The sequence below is a fragment of the Mastomys coucha genome, chromosome X, assembly GCF_008632895.1.
Source record: "Mastomys coucha isolate ucsf_1 chromosome X, UCSF_Mcou_1, whole genome shotgun sequence".
NCBI lineage: Eukaryota > Metazoa > Chordata > Mammalia > Rodentia > Muridae > Mastomys > Mastomys coucha.
Window position 1 is genome coordinate 146451319 of NC_045030.1, and position 23471 is coordinate 146474789.

Below are 23471 nucleotides of genomic sequence, written 5' to 3' on the forward strand. Positions count from 1 at the left end.
ACACACACACACACACACACACGTCACAGCAGGACTTGCCCAGATAAGGCAGCCCAGCTAGGGGAAAGGGATCCACATGCAGGGAACAGAGTCAGAGACAGCCCCAGCTCCAATTGTTAGGGAACCACATGAAGACAAAGCTGTACATCTGCTACATATGTGTGTGTGTGGTGGTGGTGGGGGGGTAGGTCCAGCCCCTGCATGCTCTTTGGTTGGTGGTTCAGTCTCTCTAAGCCCCCGTGGGCCCAGGTTAGTTGGCTGTGCTATGAGTTTTTTAATTTGTCAGGATGTCACAGAGTTTCCTTTCATATGACCCTATCAACATATTTTCCAGAAATTCCTTGAGAGTCCTGTTGCCCTTTTTATTTGAACAGGTTTTGCCCAATTTTTGTTTCCATTGCTTTTGTCAATGTGTTAAGAGGAAGAAAAAGAATTAAGAACCTGTTCTTATGCTGCTGTCTTCCCAGAAATCTATTGGGACACTTGAAGAAAAAGCAATTCTATAAAAATAGAAAGGAGAAATATGATTTGGCAGACATCAAGCAGCAGATAGACCACACAGAAGAAAGAGCAAATTTTATCAAGTGATATACATGCTGGCTTAGGCTTTAGAATTTGGTTTTGGACTTCCTCACACCCACAAGATTTGGTAAAAGTTCTTTAAACCAATGAAGTCAAGGATTTATAAAATCCAACCTTTGAAAAAATATTTTTCCCAACATCTGATGACCATAGCATTCAACAAATAGGTACTGAAACATATAGCTTCAATTATATTGAGATATTTGAGCACAAATAGACTGGAGGCTTTTTAAGACAGCACTTTCAAAAATCCAACTTCAGGACTTCTTAGACTGGAGGCTGGGGTAATGACCCCAATGGTAAGAGCACTTGCTGTATAATTATGAGGACCTGAGTTGGAATCTCCAGCACCCATGTGAAAAACAAGGCATTCCTGTGTAGGCCTCTAACCCTTAAAATGCGGGGTGGAGACATCCCAAAAGCTTGCTGGACAGCCAGGTTTTCCCAAAGGTGAGCTTCTGCCTCAGTGAGAGACCTTATCTCAAGGCAATAAGGCAGAAGCAATAGAGGAAAACACCTGATACTCTACTCTGCTGTCTACAGGCTTATGTGTAGCTTTCATACACAAGGCGCACACACACGCACACACACACACACACACACACACACACACACACAGACACACAGACACACACATGCACACACACAGACAGAGAGAATGTGTGTTCTTAGGCTAATGTGTATATTAGCAAAGTTAAGCTAATTTCAGAAAATATTCTATAGTTGACTATTAAAAATTATTCATGAGCATGATAAAAACTGATATTCTGCCATAATATGGATTTCACAATACCATCTTGTCATATAGTTAATTTCTCTGTTACATTGGAATAGCAATAATCCCTAGTAAAGTCATTGTTATAACAACTTTATACAATTGTACCACTTTTTTAAATTAAATTTTATTTTATTTTTTACTTATTCACTTTACAATGCTCCACTTCTGGTCATCCCCTCCCACAATCCTTCCCTGATCTCCCTTCTCCTCTGAGTGAGTAGGGGGGCCCTGGGTATCTCCTGCCCCCTTCTCCCCCCACCCCCCACAAACACTGGCACTTTAAGTCTCTGCGAGGCTAGGCACTTCTCCCACTGATACCAGACAAGGCAGCCCAACTCTAGGATATATCCCATGTAGTACCATTTTTATGCTCCTTGGTTTATAGATAAAGAAGGCTAGATAGCTTCCTTGATGTTGCATTACTATCAAGTGTCAAACTCAAGATTTGAACCCAATTTTGAGATTCTAGAATATTTTTCTAACAATTCCATAACTATAATTTTGCTATACCATACTAATTTTGGATAATATACTATATCACATTAAATCTATTAAATAGATCCATCTACAAATTTATCATAGAGACTGTGTAGTTTTATATCAGGTGGCCTAGTATTGCTCAGTAGACACTTATCTCCTGTTAAGTAAACACATCTTTGCTGCTATTTACCCTGGAACAGGTTACATAAAAATGCACGCATGAGAACCATCTTTGTCATAAATGAAAAAGCAATCTAGAGCCCTGCCTTTGTGACATTTGAGTTAAGACAATATTTGAAACTGCTTTTTAATAACATCTGTTTACAGTGGCCTAATATATGTGGTATGTCTGAAGTTGGCAATCACTTGTGCTCCAGCTGCCCTGGGGGATGTCTGCTTTATGCTGCACTGTCTCTAGAGACCTCAGGAGACAATAGCAATTGTGTATCTCACTGAGGCTTTTGACCGTTTCTTTAAATGGCCTTGAAAATAAAATGGAGTAGCAACAGTGAGGTCAGTGGTTCTCAACCTGTGGGGCGCACCCCATTGTGGGGGTGAGGGTCAAATGGCTTTTTCACAGGGGGCACATATCAGATATCCTGTGTATCAAAAAATTACATTATGATTCATAATAGTAGCAAAATTATAATTATGGAGTATCAACAAAAAGAATTTTATGGTTGGGGGTGTCGCCACAACAAAAGGAACGATATTAAAGGGTTGCAGCATTAGGGAAGTTGAAAACCACTGAGCTAAGTGATAATAGAGATAACAGACTGTAGATAGTGCTTTGGACTAACTGTGTTCAGTCAATGTGTATGTGCCAATCAATGTGGATAGATATTTCCTGTCCTGTTACAGATGTATACAGAAGGCAGAAAGGCTAGGGGAAAGTTTGAATCTACTAGGATTCAATCTAATAGGACCTAATATGAATTGCTATTCATTTCAGAATTGAGCTTCCAAGAGTAGGTGGTTATGTAGCTTGAGTGTGGCATATGTGAAGAAGAGTGGGTTTTATTTATTATAAGTTCAAGACAAGCTAGCCGTGTGAGGTTACAGTGCATACACATGTAATGAAATTTTAGACTTTGTTAGAAGAGGCATGATGCCCAGAACAAAGAATGTTTTGTTCTGTTCTTGATAGTTTATGCGGGAGTCTGAGCCATATCAGAGTGCTACAATTAAGATGTACATAGATAACCTGGAAAGTGATCAAGATGGTGAGTGGGTTCCAAACAGACACAACAATTATTAAAAAGGTCAGGAATGCTTTTATCTAAAGAGATGGTGGGTAGCTTCAAGTAATGGAAGGCCTGCCACGCAGGAGAGCAGGAACAATTTACTTGGAGTACCTCCAGAGGGTGGGTTAGTGAAGACAAAACAATAAACCTGAAAATTGGCCCACTGTTAGGGACTTTGTAGCAGTTAATCAAAGATGCCTTCCAAGCTAATTGAAGGAGAAGTTGAAGCAGAAGCCCTCTCTGTTGAAATGGTAAAGAATGGTTTCATGGGGCTGGAGAGATGGCTCAGTGGTTAAGAGCACTGACTGCTCCTCTGGAGGTCCTGAGTTCAATTCCCAGCAACCACACGGTGGCTCACAACCACCTGTAATGGGATCCAATGCCATCTCCTGGTGAGTCTGAAGACATGGACAGTGTACTCATATACATAAAATCTAAATAAATCTAGAAAGAAAAAAAAAAGAATGGATTCATGTATCGGTTACAGCTCTGGAATAGAGAATCTTTAGGATTCTTAGGAAAGCTGATATTTTTCTAGTGGACTTTTAAGTTGCTCAGAGGAGCTTCAGAAGTTGTTCTCCAATTGGATCATGGTACAAATATCTGCATTTCATAGTTTAAGAAATGACATTGTAAAAGTAAGATGTGTTACCATTGTTGATGTATGTGATATAGGTAAATTTATTACCCACATTCTTTTAAATGCTGTACATGAGTCTAAACTAAACATTATTAACCTAAATGTCACAAATTGTTAAGAGCTTAAGAGTGGAAACAGGAAGGGGATACTTAGATTGAAAGACTATGGTTGGAGGGTTGGGTGGGTGAGTGGGTGGGGTCTGACCTAATTTTCTTTTGTTTTGTTTTGTCTTTTTTTTTTTTGTTTTTTTCAAGACAGGGTTTCTTTGTGTAACCATGGCTGTCCTGGAACTCACTTTGTAGACCAAGCTGGCCTTGAACTCATAAATCTGCCTGCCTCTGCCTCCCAAGTGCTGGGATTAAAGGCCTGCACTACCATGGCCTGGCTTGACCTAAATCTTCTTGATGTTATTCTCAAATACGTTCTCATTTGTAGTGATGCTTAAGGTGTTGGTGGGATGAAGCAGACATTGAGAGTGGAATGTGAGATACAATGGCAGAAGGCTTTTTTTTTAAAAAAAAAATTATTTATTTATTATATGTGAGTACACTGTAGTGTAGTTGTCTTCTTCAGACACCACAGAAGAGAGTGCCAGGTCAGATCATATTACGGATGGTTGTGAGCCACCATGTATGTGGCTGCTGGGATTTGAACTCAGGACCTCTGTAAGAGCAGTCAGGGCTCTTAACCACTGAGCCATCTCTCCAGCGCAGCAGAAGGCATTTTAAAGAGGTTTCATATATAATACAATTCATTGTTTATAGAGATCTATTTAGTGAATAAAACTGTACTTTTCCTTACATGTCACCAGTGTGTAAGGGTGTCCATTCCATTATCCATGAGCCAAAGGAGATATCAGTGCTCTCTTCTGTAATTCCTTCCCTTATTTCTTTGAGACAGGGTTTCTCGCTGTACCTGGAAGGGCAGCAGCCTACAAGCCATAATAATTTTTCTGTCTTTGCCTTTCGAAGCACTGGGGTTTCAGGAACATATACAACCACATGCAGCTTTTGTCATGGATTCTAGAGATTTGAACTCAGATTCTCATGCTTACAGAGCGAACACTCTGCTTTATACTTTTGAATATAATTACGTTGTTTTGAGATATTTCATTTCTATCCATAGGATCCCCCTTCAATGTCTTAATGTAATTTATAAGTTTTAAGATATGTGAAGCTTCTCTCTTGGTTTTACAAAGTTCTATGAGTTTTGAAAAATGTATACTGTTATGCATTTATAATTATGGTTTCATATGATATAGTTCAGTTGCCTTACAGAAAAAATTCCCCTGTCCTTTATCTATTCAATACTCTGAACCCATGGAAACTACTGAACTTTTATTACCACTATGGCTTTGATTTTTCCAAGGGTTTTTGGAATCATATAGTATATAAGCTGCCTAGAATGGCTTGTCTGATATAGCGATTTGCTCAGAATCAGTCATGGATTCATACTCATGGGGTAGGGACAAGATTTCTTTTCATTGGTTAAACCCCAGTTTGTTTATCTTACCACCTAAGGATAGGAGTTCTAAACCTTGAAGACTCTAAGTACAACTGCTATAAAATTCACATATGGGTAGTCATTTGACTTTATATGCCATTTTGCAAATTCATATTTCCCTCTAACTGCTGGAAAAATGAATTAATTTAACAGGAAAATAGACCTCTGATAATGAAACCTCTGCTTTGCAAATTAACATATTTCAGTAATATAATACTGATTAATTTCAAATATGTAGTCATAAAATAAATTTAAAATGTAATATATAATGAAGAAAAACAGAACATTCATAACCAGAGATGATCACTATTATAAATTTGGTATTATCTGTACTGTTTTATGCATTTTAATATACATATTTTAAAATATGATCATGTTATAAGTAAAGCATTTTATTGTTTCTTTGAGTTTATATTACAGACATATTTTTCTTTTATTTCCAAATTTCACTTTTATTAAAAGTGAAGTCAAAATGTCATATGCTTATTACAAAAAGAATTCAGAAATGGCATATGCTTATTATAAAAAGAATAAAGAAATATAGAAAGATGAAAACTCCTTTCCATCCACAGGATAAAGGAATGATGGGCAGACATTAAAATTTGTCAATATACATGTACGATTTTCTAACTCAGCAAACAGGTGTCATTTATTCCTTTCTGTTAAAACTATTACAATATACAAATCATTTCATTATCTTCATGTATTACATTTATTAATATTGACAAACAAACCTTGAGGTTGTCCCCAGTTTTTCTTTATAAATACCACTCTGATTACTACATGTATGCATTTAACTTTGATCACTTTCTTTGATTACTTTGAAGTTATCCTCATCAAAGGAGAATGGCTGAGCACCAACATTCACACATTTACAACATGGTTGCAGCCCAGAAAGGCTGTTTCTAATTAAGATCTCTACCCAAAAAGACAACCTTTCCATTTCTTTCTCAACGTTGTCTCACCTTCAACCCGTGACATTTAATATGGAAAAAGGACATGTTTGCTGTTTTACTCTGCATGTTTGGATGATGAATGAAGTTAACATTTTCCCATATGCTCAATGACAATTTCTTCTTTCTTATATAAATAGCTATTTATAATCAGTTTATATTCCCATAGGATATTAATTTTTCCCCTCATATTAAAACAGAGATATCTTCATATATTAAGTATGTGAATTCTTTGTCTCACTTTGCCTCCATAACCTGTTTTTCCTAATTTATCATTTGCCTTAACTTTATGTGAAATGGCTTCCTTAGTTTTTTTTCATTGTTATAACAATACCTGAGAATGAATATGAAAGACATATGTAGTTCACAGTTCTAGAGAATAGACGTCCAGGATTGAGCAGCCATGTTGAGGCAGAGATGTGCAAAAGGGCAGGTTGGGGAGGGGGCATGGAAAAAGCAAGGGAAAGCAAAGCAGCCACTTCTATGGAAACTAATCTAGTCTCACAAGAGTGAGAATTGTCTCATTCCCACGAGAATTAACGTAGTCCTTTGAAAGAGGAATTAGTCCCTTCATATTTGTTGTTTAAGGCTCAAAGACCTCTGAAAGGTCCCATCATCTCTCAACACTTATATTGTGGAGCAAATTTCATCGTGCATGTTTTATAGGAAATAAATGATATTGAAATTCTTTCTTCCCTCCCTCCCTCCCTCCCTCCCTCTCTCCCTCCCTTCCTCCCTCTGTCTCTCTGTCTCTGTCTCTGTCTGTCTGTCTGTCTGTCTGTCTGTCTGTCTGTCTCTCTTTTGTTTTAAGACAGGGTTTCTCTGTGTAGCTCTAGCTGCCTCTGACTGGTTTTGTAGACCAGAGTGGCCTCAAACTCAGAGAGATCCACTTACCTGCGCCTGGGATCGAAGTGTTGGGATCAAAAACATGTGCCACCAAGCCTAGCTGGGGGATTAAATTTCTAATGCATGAATTTTCAAGGACACATTTACACCACAACATCTTGGTGTTTTCTGCCAGACAAAACATAGAACAAATATCTACTTTTCAAATCCCACAACATGGGGCTGGAGAAATGGTTCAGTGGTTAAGAGAACTGACTGCTCTTCTGAAGGTCCTGAGTTGCTGGGCAGTGGTGGCGAATGCCTTTAATCCCAGCACTTGGGAGGTAGAGGTAGGCGCATTTCTGAGTTCTAGGCAAGTGTAGTCTACAGAGTGAGTTCCAGGATAGTCAGAGCTACACAGAGAAACCCTGTCTCAAAAAAACAAACAAGCAAACAAACAAACAAACAAGCAAAACCAAAACCCGAAGGTCCTGAGTTCAAATTCCAGCAAACCACATAGTGGTTCACAGCCATCTGTAATGAGATCTGACACCCTCTTCTGGTGCATCTGAAGACACCTACAGTGTACTTAGATATAAATAATTTTTTTTTTAAAGAAAAGCAGAAACAAAACAATCAAATCCCACAAGACTTTGAGAGAGATTATATGCAATATATAGATTAACATAAAGAATAAAGATTTTTTTGCAGAGTGGGGTTTTCAATGGATATGGCATGATTTTCCATTTTTCTTTTATTTTTTTCAGATAAGTTTTATAATATTTTAAATATATTTATATTTATATTATATATTTATCTTTATATATTTATATATTTAAATATATTTATATTTATGTTTATAAATATATTTATATTTATATGTTATACCTTTTCTTGTGGCATATTATCTTGAATTCAGAATTTTGCACATGCTAAGTAAGTTCTCTGCCCCTGCACTATACCTGCCATCTCCTGTTCTTTAATGTTAGCATTCTTAGAATTATTTCCAGGTATTTCATAATTACTGATAATGAAAAAATCCTTTATGTTCCCTAATTGGTTATTGCTAGTATTTTTAAAAGAAAAACAGTGTTCTTTTGTTAAATTCTCTCTTTCTTTCTCTCTCTCCACTTGTCCCCTACCCCCACCCCCACTCCCCATCTACCCACCTGAGCTCTGCCTGGACTGCAACTCACTTTGTAGATCAGGATGACCTCTCCTTCTTGCCCCTGCCTTCTACATCTTAGGATTAAGGGCTTCCACCATATCTGCTTAAACATAGCTCTCATCTTTTCTCTTTCATGTTGCATTGGTAGAATTTACAGAACAACATCGAATAACAGTAGAAACGGGAGACATTTTGTATCTTGTTACTGACTTTATTAGAAATGCAGTTGGTGTTTCAAGTATACTTTCAAATGACTTTTTTTTTTTTCTAAAAATCGTTAGTACATTTATTTGTCATGAGCATTTGTGCACACTTAGGTGCTATGGGCACATGTGTGAAGGTCGTAGGACTAGTCAGTTCTCAGCTTCCACTATGGAGGTCTCTGAACTCAGACTCAAGCCACCAGTTTTGATACCGAGGTCTTTATCCACTGAGTGATCTTGCCAGTCCATCAGCTGACATCTGATAAATGCTCTTTATTGAACTCAATGTTATTCTTTAATACTAGAGTTGTATTTATAAAGATCAGGATTAGATGCCCAGTTTTATACAGTGTGTTCTGACATTGATCACAGTGATCATACTTATTTATTTTAACATGCCTTGTTATTAAAATATTACTATATCATTTCCCCTTTTTCCTTTCTGTCCTCTAACCCTTCCTATGCTCTCTCACTCGATTTCAAGTAAATACCCTCTTTTTCTTTGACTATTATTGTTACATACATTTGTATATATATGTACAAGCACATAAATGTAATCTGCCAGGCCATTTTTATTGTTTATATGTATGTGATTTCAGGGACGACCACTTTGTATTGAATAACCAGATAGGAAGTTCATCCCTGGGAGAGGCTAATTCTCCCTCTCTCAGTAGTCATTACTTGTCTATATAGTTGTTCTTCTAGGGATGTGAGTCCTTAAGGTTTTTCCCTTCTGTGTTAGCATGTTAATTGCTATTGTCAATATTCATGTCTTGCTTAGGACATCACTTATAAGAGACGCAGTCTCACAGCAGACATCATGGCTCTTTCAATCTTTCAGCCATCCTTTCCCATAAGGTTCTTTCAGTCTCTGGCACAGCTGTTGCATTGTAGATGTATCCACTGGGGCTCAGCAACCTGTGATCATTCATTAACCTCTGCTTTGTGTCCAGTTGTGCTTTTGTGTAATGCTTTCTATTTGCTGTAAAGAAAAGCCCTTTTTTTGGACGAGGGGTGAGAATGACACTTTTCTGTGGGCCATAGTTAGGAATTATGCTGGTCCAATAAAGTGGTGGTATTAGGTTTTCTTTTAAGATCCATCACCACCCTAGCGCCTGGTAATTAGCTAGGTTTCTAGTACCTGGAATAAATTCCCTCCAGCTAAGTAAGCCCTAATCCAAATTAGACAGCCATTGGTTTCTATCAACATGCCACTGTCTTAGTCAATTGTTATGCTGTACAGAGATACCATGACAAAGGCAACTCTTATAAAGGACAACATTTAATTGGGGCTGGCTTCCAGTTCAGAGGATTAGTTTGTTTGCCATCATGGCAGGAAGCATGGTAGCATGTAGGCAGACATAGTGCTGGAGGACCTAAGAGTTCTACTACACCTGGATATGCAAGCGTCAGGGAGGAACGTGACATTGGAACTTGCTTGAGCATCTGAAACCCCAAAGCTAACTCCCAGTGGCACACTTCCTCCAACAAGGCTATACCTATTCCAACAAGGCCACACCTATTCCAACAAGGCCACGCCTCTTAATCACAGTCAAATATCGCCACTCCCCAATGACCAAACATTCAAATACATGAACCCATGAAGGCCATTCCTATTTAAATCACTACAACCACTGTTGCACCTTTAGGGATATCTTGTAATGCTCATCATCGTTATGGTTAATAGACACCACAGCTGGATAGATCTATTGATTACTTGCCTCCTTTGGTAGCTTGAATATTCTTTTCAATTATTATGGAAGCTAGACCATAGAAAGGAGGATTTGATTTCAGCTGGGATCATCAGAGTCTTCTGTCCTAAGTGTGTATTGTCTTCAGCAACAGGGGCTTCACAATCTGTGATGCAACGAAGGACAACAGAACTACTTGAGCTACCCTGACCGACAACTCCAATGACAGTTTCTCATGCCTGTTACTAGGGTTTTATTAGTCTATGGCTCTCATAGAGAGCATTGCCAACCCAAGTGGCATACTTTTTTTTTGTTTTGTTTTTAGAAACAGGGTTTTTCTGGATTGCCCTGGCTGTCCTGGAACTCACTCTGTAGCCCAGGCTAGCCTCGAACTCAGAAATCCGCCTGCCTCTGCCTCCCAAGTGCTGGGATTAAAGGAGTGCGCCACCACCGCTCAGCTGGCATACTTTCATTTTATGATATATATATATGTATATATATGATATATATATATACATATATATATATATTGGTAAATATAAAAGAATATTCTTCCTTGAGGTCTCGTCAAACAACCGTGGTACTGTCTCTTATTCCTCCTCCTCTTTCTGTAGTGACCTTCTCTCCACTCTCCCTAATTAAAGCCCACTTCCCATTTTCCCATGTCCCCCTTCATGTCTTGTATTTCCTCTCAAGCCTCCTTCCAGTATTCCCTTAATACTTTCCTGGTTTCTGTGGTTACTCACATGTGAAAATCGTTATGTCTTCACTTGGTTTTGATGTTAGAGTGATGCTGAGTTCATAGAATAGTTTATGAATCCATGCAGTCCTAGATTTTTTTTTCAGCTCAAAGTGTTTTTTAATGACTATTTCTATCTCCTCATTGATTATGAGTCTGTTTAGGTTGTTGACTTCTTGTTTTAATTTTGGAGGTTTGGCTGAGTATAAAAATTCATCCATTTATTTTAGGTCTTCCACCTTACTGGAAGTACAGGTTTTGAGAATATTCCCTTATAATGTTTCTGAATTTCTTGGAATGTTTCTCTGTTCATTTCTGAGCCTGTTCATTTGAGTTTTTCTTTTTTTTGGTTATTTGTGCCAAAGGTCTGTCAAGCTGTCATGGCTTCTCAAAGAATGAGTTCCCTAAATTCACTGATCCTTTGTGTTGTTTCTATTTCCTTAATTTCTGAGCTAAGTTTTATTTTTTTCCTTTAAAAAAAAAATTTCAAGAGTAGGAGTAGGTGGTATTTTTTTTTATGTATGTGAGTACACTGTCACTGTCTTCAGAGACAACAGAAGAGGGCGCCAGATCTCATTACAGATGGTTGTGAGCCACCATGTGGTCACTGGGATTTGAACTCAGGACCTCTGGAAGAACAGTCAGTGCTCTTAATTGCCAAGCCATCTCTCCAGCCCGATTTTTATTAATTCTTGCCATCAGCTATTAGATTTAATTTGTTTTTGTTTTTCCAAATTTTGGGATTGTATCATTAAATCATTTGTTTGCACTCTTTCTGATTTTTAATCTAGTCACTTTGAAATATAAGTGTCCCTCATAGGACTGCTTTCAATGTGTTTCAGAGATTTTGTTGTGTTTTAATTTTCATTTAGATCTAGGAAATTTTTTTCTTCCTTGTTTGCTCTATTCTTTGATTCATTCACCATTCAGTAATGAGGTGGTTAATCTCCATGAGTTTGTTTGCTCCAAGATTTTTGCTTGTTGTCAATTTTAAGTTTTATTACATTAGTGTCAAATAGAATATATGGAATTATTTCAACATTTTAAATTTGTAAAGATTTGTTTTGTGAGCTGGAGAGATGGCTCAGGGGGTAAGAGCACAGACTGCTCTACCGAAGGTCCTGAGTTCAAATCCCAGCAATCACATGGTGGCTCACAACCATCTGTAATGAAATCTGGCGCCCTCTTCTGGTGCGTCTGAGACAGCTACAGTGTACTTATAATAATAAAAAAATATTTGGACTGGAGCAAATGGGGCCGACTGGAGCGAGGCGGAGTTGACTGGAGTGAGCAGAGGTCCTAAAAAGTCAATTCCCAACAACCAGATGAAGGCTCACAAATATTTGTACAGATACAGTGTACTCATATACATAAAATAAATAAATCTTTAAAAAAATTTGTTTTGTGTCCAGGATATGATTTGTTTTAGAGAAACTTCCATGAACTCTTAGGTATTCTTTTGTGTTTATGTGGAATATTCTATAGATATGTGTTAGGTTCATTTGGTATATGATGTCATTTAATTCTGAAGTTTCTTGGTTTATATTTTTGTTCAAGTGGCTGGTCTATTGAAGAGATGATCCCAGGCTGGTGAGATGGCTCAGCCGGTAAGAACACCAACTGCTCTTCCAAAGGTTGTGAGTTCAAATCCCAGCAACCACATGGTGGCTCAAAACCATCCATAATGAGATCTGACGTCCTCTTCTGGTGCGGCCAAAGACAGCTACTTACATATAACAATAAATAAATCTTTAAAAAAAAAAAAGAGATGATCACAATTATTGGTTTGGTGTTCATTTCTGTCTTTGTCATAGCTTTTTATGAAACTGGGTGCACAAGAATTTGGTGCATATATATTTATTATAATATTTTCTTAATTACTTATTCACTTGATTAGAATTAAGTCTATGTCTAGGCTTTTCTCTAGGTCTCTTGTAATGTTTAGTTTGAAGTCTATTTTGTTAGATATGAACTAGGGTGACAACACCTGCTTCCTTCCTAGTCCCATTTGCCTGGAATTCTTTTATTTCTTCTTCTTCTTCATATTTTCACTTTAAGGTGGTACATATCTTTCAAGCTAAGCCACATTTCTTGTAGAGAATAGAAAGATGGATTTTGTTTCTTAATTTTTTCAGCATCCTGCGGCTTTTTATTGAAGAATTGAGACTATCAATATTTAAAGTTGACCTGGCATGGTGGCACATGCCTTTAATCCCAGCACCCTGGAGTCAGAGGCAGAAAGATTGCCATTAGTTTAAGGAGTCTAGTTTACATAGTAGGTTCTAGGCCAGCCAGGGTCACAAAGACTGTCTGTCTGTGTAATATTTATGTATTTATTTGTTTATTAATTATTTTAAGTGTATACTGATTGTATTCATTTTGTTCTATCTCTTTCTCTTTGCTATTTGTCTCTTAGTTCTGTTTTATGGTTCAGTACTTATAACTGTATTTGTTTTCATTCTAGAGCCTCTTGAATATGTTTATTTCTCTCTTCAGTTCAAAGTATTGCTTCTAATATTCTCTTTAGGAGTGATTTTTGTGAATATAATTAATTTTAGCCTCTTTGCATCATGCAAAGGTTTTTCTCTCCCCTCAACTATGGCAGATAATTTTGTGAATTACAGAAGTCTAGGTGGGAAGTTGTGGTCTTTTAGGACTTAGAGTGTGCATTAGTTCAGGCTCTTCTGGATTTCAAAGTTTCCATTGAGAAATCAGCTTTTACCTTTACATGTGACATTTTTTTTTCTCCTGTAGCCTTTAATAATTTCTTTGTTCTGTGTTCTTAATGTTTTACCTATGATATGCCAAGGAGAATTTCTTTTGTAATCTTGTGTATTATTTCCTGTTTTGTATATTTCCTGTTTTGTGTACTTCTTGTATTTGAATGGATATGCCTTTTCTTTAGTTTGGGGAAAGTTCTCTTCTGTGATTTTGTTGAAGATCTCATTTATACCATTGACCTGGAATTCTCCTTCACTAATTATTTGAAGATTTTGTCTTTTGATGATCCCACATCTCCTATATGTTTCTTCTTTTGTTTCCGGTTTTTGTATTGTTTATTACTATACTTCTATCTCATCATCAGGCCCTGGTACTGTTTTCTACTTGGTCGATACTGCTTGTAAGGCTTTCCCCTGAGTCTCCCAATTGGGTTATTGCAGATTTCCATTCCATCCTCACTTCAGCTTGTATTTCCTTGCATAGTACTATCTCTTTATTGATTTCATTTCCAAATCTGGATCTTACTGGCCATTTAATTCAGCTGTGTACTTGTAGTTTCTTGGGTACCACTAAGGAATTTATTGCTATTTTCTTTAAATTCATTGAACTGTTTCTGTCTTTAAATGCCTTGACTTCTTTCTTGATGGTTTTTATTGTTGTTTTAGATTCTCCTGGGGTTCATCTAGGCAATTTCCACTAGAAAACATTCCTGTAGAACTAGTGAGTTTGATGGGAGATGTGCTGTCTTGGCCACCCACATTGTTTTTGTGACGTGACTGGGGAATGTGGACTTTTTTTGGTTGTGTATCTGAAGTGAGACTGTCCTGTTCCATTAAGGAAAAACAAGTTACAGGTTAAGGAAGTGTTTTCTCTTCAGCCTCTTACCTGTACCTATCCTAGTTTACCTGGAGAATCAAGCTCTTCTTGCTTGATCTGGTTTCAAGGAGTTTCATGAAATTAAGAGTACTCTTTCAGTTGAAAGTAGGTAAATCTGAAGTACAAAGAAAGTCACTGAACTTGATGAGCTCACTTAGATAATCCAGTCACTGCAGTGTTGTGAAATCAAGCTGACCACCCACCCTTCCGATCACCCTTCCAGATGGATATACTTCATCTCATCTTTTTTTTTTTTTTTCCCTAACAGGTACCATGCTAACTCTTGGCTCGAGAAACATTGTTATCTATTGAATATGCTGGTATTTTGTTTTTCTGGCATTTAGTTATGCTTTAGGGCGACACTGGACTACTTTAATGCAACCTTCATCTTTGACTTTCTACAGTCACATAAGATGTAATTTTTCTCTGGATTTTGTAATTTTCTGACTATTTTTCTAGTAGGGACCACAAGGAGAGAGGGGTGATATTTTGTTACTTTCTGCCTTCTAAATCTCTCTCATTAGTGATCAAAGAAGTGTTTGTTTAGTTTAATTCACTTCCTACTAATTTCCTGAGATTGATTCATGCTTTGTGGATACACTGTCTTCATTTTTATTGAGGTGGAATTCAAATGTTATATTGAGTACTTCTGATTTCAAAGTGAAAAATGCAGTGACATTTATGTTATTTGATATTGTACAACCATCTCTCCAAGGTCACTCCGAAATGTTTCTGTCATTCTGAAAGAAAACCCTGTGTCTATTTATCAGCATTTTCCCCTTTCCCAGAAGCTCACTCTTGTACATCTGGCCACCTAATTATTAATATATCCTTTATAGACATCCTATCTTTGTGGCCTTACTATTTTAGATATTTCATTTTCATAGAATAATATATGATCTGTATGTCTAATTTATTTTCTTTACCATAATGTTGAGATTGATCAGTGTTATAGCATAGATCTTATTTTTTAAGACTGGTAAGTGGTCTATGCTATAAATATATAGCATTTTTATAAATTAAAAAGTTGATGACTGGATTTTTCCAGTTTTAGCTATTGTAAATGATTATTGTACAGAGGTTCATACAAATTTTAAGTTGAATATTTTAAAATCTACATTGAAAATTTAATTATGCATTTCTTTTTGAAGATTTATTTATTTTATGTATATGAGTTCACTGTAGCTGTCTTCAGGCACACCAGAAGAGGGCATCAGATCTCATTACAGATGGTTGTGAGCTACCATTCGGTTGCTGGGGATTGAACTCAGGACCTCTGGAATAACAGTCAGTGCTTTTAATCACCCTCCAGACCTAAATTATATGTTTAACTGCCAAATTGTTTCCCATTGCCTGTGCATGCTTACATTTCTGCCATCAGTGTAAGAGAGTTCCAGTTTGCCCATATCCTTGCTTCCACAAGCCATTTTTAACTTTCTTTCCTTTTTTAAGTTCTATTTTCTTTTTTATTAGATATTTTTTATTTACATTTCAAATATTATTTCCTCTCCTCGTTTCCCCTCTGAGTCCCCGCCATCACATCCCTCCTCCCCCTGCTCACTAATCCACCCACTCCTGCTTCCCTGTCCTGGCATTACCCTACACTGGGGCATCGAGCCTTCACAAGACCAAGGTCCTCTCTTCCCATTGATGTCCAACAAGGCTATCCTCTGCTACATATGTGGCTGGAGCCAGGGGTCCCTCCATGTGTATTCTTTGGCTGGTGGTTTAGTCCCTGGGATCTCTGAGGGTACTAGTTAGTTAATATTGTTGTTCATCCTAAGGGGCTGCAAACCCCTCAGCTCCTTGGATCCTTTCTCTAACTCCTTCATTGGGGACCCTGTCAGTTCAATGGATGGCTGTGAGCCTCTACTTCTGTATTTGTCAGGCACTGATAGAGCCTCTCAGGAGACAGCTATATTAGGCTCCTGTCAGCCAGCACTTGCTGGCATCCACAATAGTGTCTAGATTTGGTGATTGAATATGGGATGGATCCCTAGGTGGGACAGTCTCTGGATGGCCTTCCTTCAGTCTCTGCTCCACACTTTGTCTCTGTATCTCCTCCCATGGGTATTTTGATCCCCCTTCTAAGAAGGATCGAAGTATCCACACTTTGGTTTCTTATTGTATCCTATAAGGGTATGAAATAATATTTCTGTGTGGTTTTGCCTTGCATGACACTGGGCACTATTTCATATCCTTATTACATTTTATTCTTCCTTTAAAGAAATGTTCTTTTTTGGCCCTTGTTTCATTTTTCATGTGTATTAATGGTATACAATAATAGATTTCCTTGTGACATTTTCATACCTAAATATCACCAACCTTGATCTTTTTCATCCTCCTATTGTCCTCCCTTATCCCCTCTTCTTATCCAAACCTCTTCCTCTTTCTTTTCTTTTCTTTTCTTTTCTTTTCTTTTCTTTTCTTTTCTTTTCTTTTTTTCCCTGGCTGTCCTGAAACTCACTCCATATACCAACCAGGCTGGCCTCAAACTCAGAAATCCACCTGCCTCTGCTTCCTAAGTGCTGGGATTAAAGGCGTGTGCAAACCACTGCCCGGCCCTCTTCCTCTTTCTTAGCAACCTTCCATTTACTTTTATGCCTTTGATACTTCTACTTTACATGTGAGCATCCATTCCTTGTCCTCTGGAGTCCAATTTACCTTTTTAAAAAAATCCAATGCACCTTCTACACTATGATTGCAGGATTTCTTTCTTTTCTCTTCTCTTCTCTTCTCTTCTCTTCTCTTCTCTTCTCTTCTCTTCTCTTCTCTTCTCTTCTCTTTCTTTCTTTCTTTCTTCTTTCTTTCCTTCTTCCTTCCTTCCTTCCTTCCTTCCTTGCTTCCTTCCTTCCTTCCTTCCTTTCTTTTCTGACCAAGGACTGAACTCTCATGGACTCTGCTCAAGTACCCTGCCACTAAGCTGCACTCCCCTGTGGACAATTTGCCTATTTAAGATCCTATTTTAGTTTGTAGGGCATGCTTTGGCTGCACATATGTCTATGTACCACATGTCTGCCTGGTGCCTGCACAGGCCAGAAGAGATTTGAGAGTCCCTGGAACTGGAGTCAGATGTTTGTAAGCTGCCAATTAAACTCAGGTCCTCTGGAAGAGCTGCCAGTACTCTTAAGCACCAAGCCATCTATCTCTCCAGCCTCTGATTTGCCCCATTTAAAAAAAGTGTAGAATTCCAGCACTCAAGAGGTAGAGACAGGCAGTTTCTGTGAATTCAAGGCCAGCCTGGTCTACGTGATGAGTTCTAGGACAGCCAGAGCTATATAACAAAGCAATCCTGTCTCAGAAAAGAGCTATGCAGATTTCATTCTTGTCAAAGAAAATCATAGAAAACCACAACTGGAAACAATACAGAGATGAACTGATCGTGCGAAGCCCAGCCCTAACAGATATATATCAATATCTCAGCTCTTGTGTCTGTGGCTCAGGGACCATCAAGGAAAAAGGGGCAGAAGACTGTAAGAAGCTGAATCCCAGGAGTCTGCTGTGAAACAGTGTCTCCTAGAAATGGCTGCATAAGCAAGACCAGAACAATGACAAGATCAATGGACATGTTAACATGGAAGAGGAAAATTTCACATGGTCTCACCCATAAACAAAGATCTACAGGCAATAATGACTGCTGGAAGGAGGATCAGCTTTTCCCAGGAATGAGCCCTCTTATCAAATGCCGAGTGATCAGCCCTAAAACAATAGAAACACAAACAACAAACACAAACTAAGCAGGTCGTATTTTTGTACATACATACATACATATGGTGTGTGTGTGTGTGTGTGTGTGTAATAAAACAAAAATAAAAAATATGCATGCACCACCAAAAAAAAAGTAATTTTTTTGAAGTGTAAGATTTCCTTTAAATTATTTATTTGTTTCTTTGTTTACTTATTTAAAGGTCAGAGGACAACTTTCAGAAGTTAGTGCTGTTCTTCAAATATGGGTTCTGGGAATCAAACTGAGGTTGTCAGACTTGCCTGGCTAGCACCTTTAGAACCTGACCACCCCATATTTTTATTGGATAAAAGATTATTAGCTATATGGCCTTGCTAATAGGACTTCCATTTGCCATAAACCATAGCAAAATGAGTTAAGACAAGTAATACAGTTTTTGTACAGTTCTAAAGGATAGAGGTCTGAGATAAGCATGTCAGCAGGTTTAATTTATTCTGAGGCTTTTCTCTTTGCCTTGCAGATGGAAGCATCTTTGCTCCATCCTCCATTCACAAGCATCCCTATTGTCTCCTTTTATGTGCTTTTCTAAGGATTTTCGTTAGATTGGATGAAGACTCACTCTAAGCAAATTGAGAGAGAAGAGAAAGAGTGAAAAGGCATGGTACACCCTTCAAAGACATGTCCACAATCACTTCCTCCAATTACAAGGAGGAATCCCTCCTCCTTTACAAGTCTTTCAGCTACGAATAAGTCAATGAAGCCACAGGTCCGGTTAGCAACCTCGTGATCTAGTTGCTTCTCAACAGCACCATCAGGTGGCCAAAAAGTCCCTTAACACGGGAGCTTTGCCAGCACATTGCAGACTCAAATCAATAAATCCAGTAACACAAGAACAAAGGCCTGTTTAAAATTGGATAAAGGATCTGAATTAACAGCTTTCTAAAGAAGACATCCAAATGGCCAACAGGCATAGCACAAAACTTTCACCACTAATAATCAACATAGAATTTAAATTGAAAACAAAATGAAATATCACTTCATAGATATAGAGACATACATTAAAGGCTAGTATCAAAAAGATGAATGATAATATATATTAGAGAGGACATGGAGAAAATGGAATCCCTGAAGTGTTATTTCAAATGAAAACTATGGTAAATGGTATGTAAGTTTCTCCAAAACTTAAAAATAAAGCTATAATATGATTTAACAATCACGGTACTGGGAAGTCTATTCAAAAGAAATGAAAACAAGTCAAAGAAATGTCTCCATTTTCATGTTCACTCTAGCGCTATTCATAATACTCAGGATATGTGACCAGCCTAAGTGTGTGATGTGATGTCTATTTATCAACTAGACAAAGCTAAGAGTCACCTGAGAGAAGGGACTTTGGGCATGTCTATAAATACCCTACCACTGTGGGTGGCACCATTCCGTATGCAGAGGACCCTGGACTACATAAGAGTGGGGAAAAGAAGCTGAGGACTAGCAGGCATACATTAATTCATTACTCTCTACCCTTTACCTTAGATGTAATGTGATTAACTGACAAGTTCCTGCTGCTCTGGTCTCTCCATGATGATGGATTACAATCTGGAATTATGATCCAAGTGAACACTTTCTTATTTAGTTCTGCCTATATATTTTATCATAATAACACTAAGAGAAATTAAGACAGAGTGGATCAAGAAAATGTCATTGCCATATACAGGGAGATAGTATTCATCATTAACAACATAGATGAACCTCTAGAATATTCACCGCACACAGGAAGATAAATATTATATTATCTCACTTAAAATATAATCTAAAAATACTTAAATACATAGAAGTGGAGAGAAAAATGTTAGTTACTATGAGCTTGGTTTTGAATGGGGTTAGGCAAGTGTTTCGCAAATGATACAAAATTTCAGTTATACAGGAAGCACATGCTGAAAAGATCTACATACGCATAAGTAACATTATATGGACTGAGTAGGTTATATTTAGGAATATATATGCATGAACATACACATATGCATGCAATAACAATAAAAAAGAGGCCATAAATTTGAAGGCAAGTAGGAAGGGGTATAGGAGGCTTTATAGGGAAGGAAGGGAAAAGAAAAAAGTAACTATTATAATTTCAAAAATAAATAGTTTTTAAAAAGTAAGAAATATCTATTTTATAATATGGTGGACATAGTTAATAACAATGTATTCTTTTGGGCTGGAGAGAAGGCTCAGTGGTTAAGAGCACTGATTGCTCTTCCATAGGTCCTGAGTTCAAATCCCAGCAACGATATGGTGGCTTACAACCATCCATTAACAAGATCTGATGCCCTCTTCTGGTGTATCTGAAGACAGCTACAGTATACTTACATATAACAATAAATAAATCTTAAAAAAAAAAACCCAATGTATTCTTTTATAATAAATATTTTTGTTACTTCTTTGAGAATTTCATATGGTGTGTTTTGATCATATGAACTCTCAGTTCCCCCATCTCCTCCCATATGCACCTCATATCCCTACTTCCCCAACATCATGTTTTTTATGAAAAATATTTAATAGCCCATCAACTCTAATTTGTGCTATCTATATACTTCTGGATTTGGACCATCCACTGAATCATGGTCCATTTACCAGGGGCAAAATCTTTAAAGAAAATTGACTTTCCTTTCCCTAGAAGATACAGTTCTGCTTTGGTCTTCTCTGATCTCTTGGCTTTTCTTTCATTTTTATTGGATATTTTCTTTATTTACATTTCAAATGTTATCCCCTTTCCTGTTTCCCCCTCCAGAAAAACCCCTATTCCATCCTTCCCATCCTTGCTTCTATGAAGGTGCTCCCCCACCTACCTATCCACTCCTGCCTCCTTGCCCTCACATTCCCCTACACTAGGGTGTCGAGAGGACCAAGGGCCTCTTCTTCCACTGATACCAGATAAGGCCATCCTCTGTTACATATGCAACTGGAGCCATGGGTCCCTCCATGTGTATGCTTTGGTTGGTGGTTTAGTCCCTGAGAGCTCTGGGGGTGGGGTGTGTCTGGTTGGTTGATATTAGTTTTTCTCCTATGGGGTTGCAAGGTCCTTCAGCTCCTTGGGTTCTTTCTCTTGCTCCTCCAACTGAGGACCCTGTGCTCAGTCCAATGGATGGCTGCGAGCATCAGCCTCTGTACTTGTCAGGCTCTGGCAGAGCCTCTCAGGAGATGCTATATCTGGGTTTGGTGTCTGTTTATGGGATGGATCCTCAGGTGGGGCATTCTCTGGATGGCTTTTCCTTAAGTCACTGCTCCACACTTTGTCTCTGTATTTCCTCCCTTGAGTATTTTCCAAACTTTGGTCTTCCTTCTTCTTGAGCTTCATGTGGTCTATGAATTGTATCTTGGGTATTCTGAGCTTTTGGGCATATTATGTGTTCTTTTGTGACTGGGTTACCTCACTCAGGATGGTATTTTCTAATTCCATCCATTTGCCCAAGAATTTCATGATTTCATTGTTTTTAATAGCTGAGCAGTACTCGATTATGTAAATGTGCCACATATTCTGTACCCATTCCTTTGTTAAAGGAGATTTGGGTTGTTTCCAGATTCTGGCTATTATAAATATGGCTGCTACATAATAGAGAATGTGTCCTTGTTATATGTTGGAGCATCTTTTGGGTATATGTTCAAGAGTGGTATAGCTGGGTCCTCCAGTAGTACTATGTCCAATTTCCTGAGGTTTATTTGTTTTATCTTATTTTATTTGTTATTATTTTCAGATGCCTGTTTTCTTTTTTAAAGAGTTATTTATTATTATACATAAGTACACTGTAGCTGTCTTCAGACACACCAGAAGGGGGCATCAGATCTCATTATGGGTGGTTGTTAGTATGTGGTTGCTGGGATTTAAACTCAGGACCTTTGGAAGGGCAGTCAGTGCTCTTAACCCCTAAGCCATCTTGCCAGCCCCTGTTTTCTTTTTCATTAATAAATATATTTTATTTAATTGATATTATTATCCATTTATTATTGAGATTATAATTTGGTTACCATATTTCTCATCCCCCCCCCTTTTTTTTTACAATCCTTGCATATACCCTTCTTGACTCCATTTCAAAATCACGACCTCTTTATTTTTTACTTCTTATTACTGTATGCATATATGTTAGGGTCTCAAGCAGTATTTCTCAGCTTGTGAGTTGTGACCTCTTTGGAGATCGAATGAATTTCCACAGGGATCACTTAAACCATTGTAAAACACTAATATTTGCATTATAATACATAACAGTAGCAAACTTACAGTTATGAAGTTGTAACGAAAATAACTTTGCATTCAGTGCTGTCTTCCAGGGGGATGAGCTGGATAAGGCAGGGATTGGCAATGGCTTTGTGGGCCATGGGGCCACTGCAGGGTTTGTCGCTGCAGTTTTGGACTATGCCCTGTGGCAGGGCATGCCCCCACTATCACAGACACAGAGCTTTGTGGTTCCTGATGGTGACAAACTCGAAGACCTTGAAGAAGCCAATCCATTCCCCTTCAAAGAGTTTTCTACTTCATTGCTGGTGGGATTGCAAGTTGGTACAACCACTCTGGAAATCAGTTTGGTGGTTCCTCCAGAAACTGGACATAGTTCTACTGGAGGACACAGCTATACCACTCCTGGGCATATACCCAGAAGATGCTCCAACATGTACTAAGGACACATGCTCCACCATGTTCATAGCAGTCTTAATTATAATAGCCAGAAACTGGAAACAACCCAGATGTCCTTCAACAGAGGAATGGATACAGGAATTGTAGTACATCTACAGAATGGAGTACTACTCAGCTATTAAAAATAATGAATTTATGAAATTCTTAGGGAAATGGATAGATCTGGAGATTATCATCCTGAGTGAGGTAACCCAATCACAAAAGAACACACATGGTATGCACTCTCTGATAAGTGGTTATTAGCCCAGATATTCGGAATACAGGAAGAACAACCCACAAACCACAAGAAACTCAAGAAGAAGGAAGACCAAAAGGTGAGTATTTCATTCCTTCTTAAAAGCGGGAACCAAATACCCACGGAAGGAGTTGCAGAGACTATGGAGCAGAGACTGAAGGAAGGGCAAGCCAGCCTAATTATAGCTATCTCCTGAGAGGCTCTGACAGTACCTGACTAATACAGATGTAGAGGCTCACAGCCATCCATCGAACTGAGTACAGGGTCCCCAATGAAGGAGTTAGAGAAAGGACCAAAGAAGCTGAAGGGTTTGCAGCCCCTTAGGACAAACAACAGTATGAACTAACCAGTACCCTCAGAGCTCCCAGGGTCTCAACCACTAACCGAGGACTATACATGGTGGGTCTCATTGTTCTGGCAGCACATGTATAGTAGAGGATTGCAAATTCGATCATCAATAGGAGGAG

At 38.1% G+C, this 23471-nt stretch overlaps 1 pseudogene; it reads left to right on the plus strand.

Annotated features, from left to right (window-relative positions):
- The first annotated feature begins 3278 nt into the window (after positions 1–3278).
- LOC116098569 overlaps positions 3279–23471 on the plus strand; it is a 21435-nt pseudogene continuing 1242 nt past the window's right edge.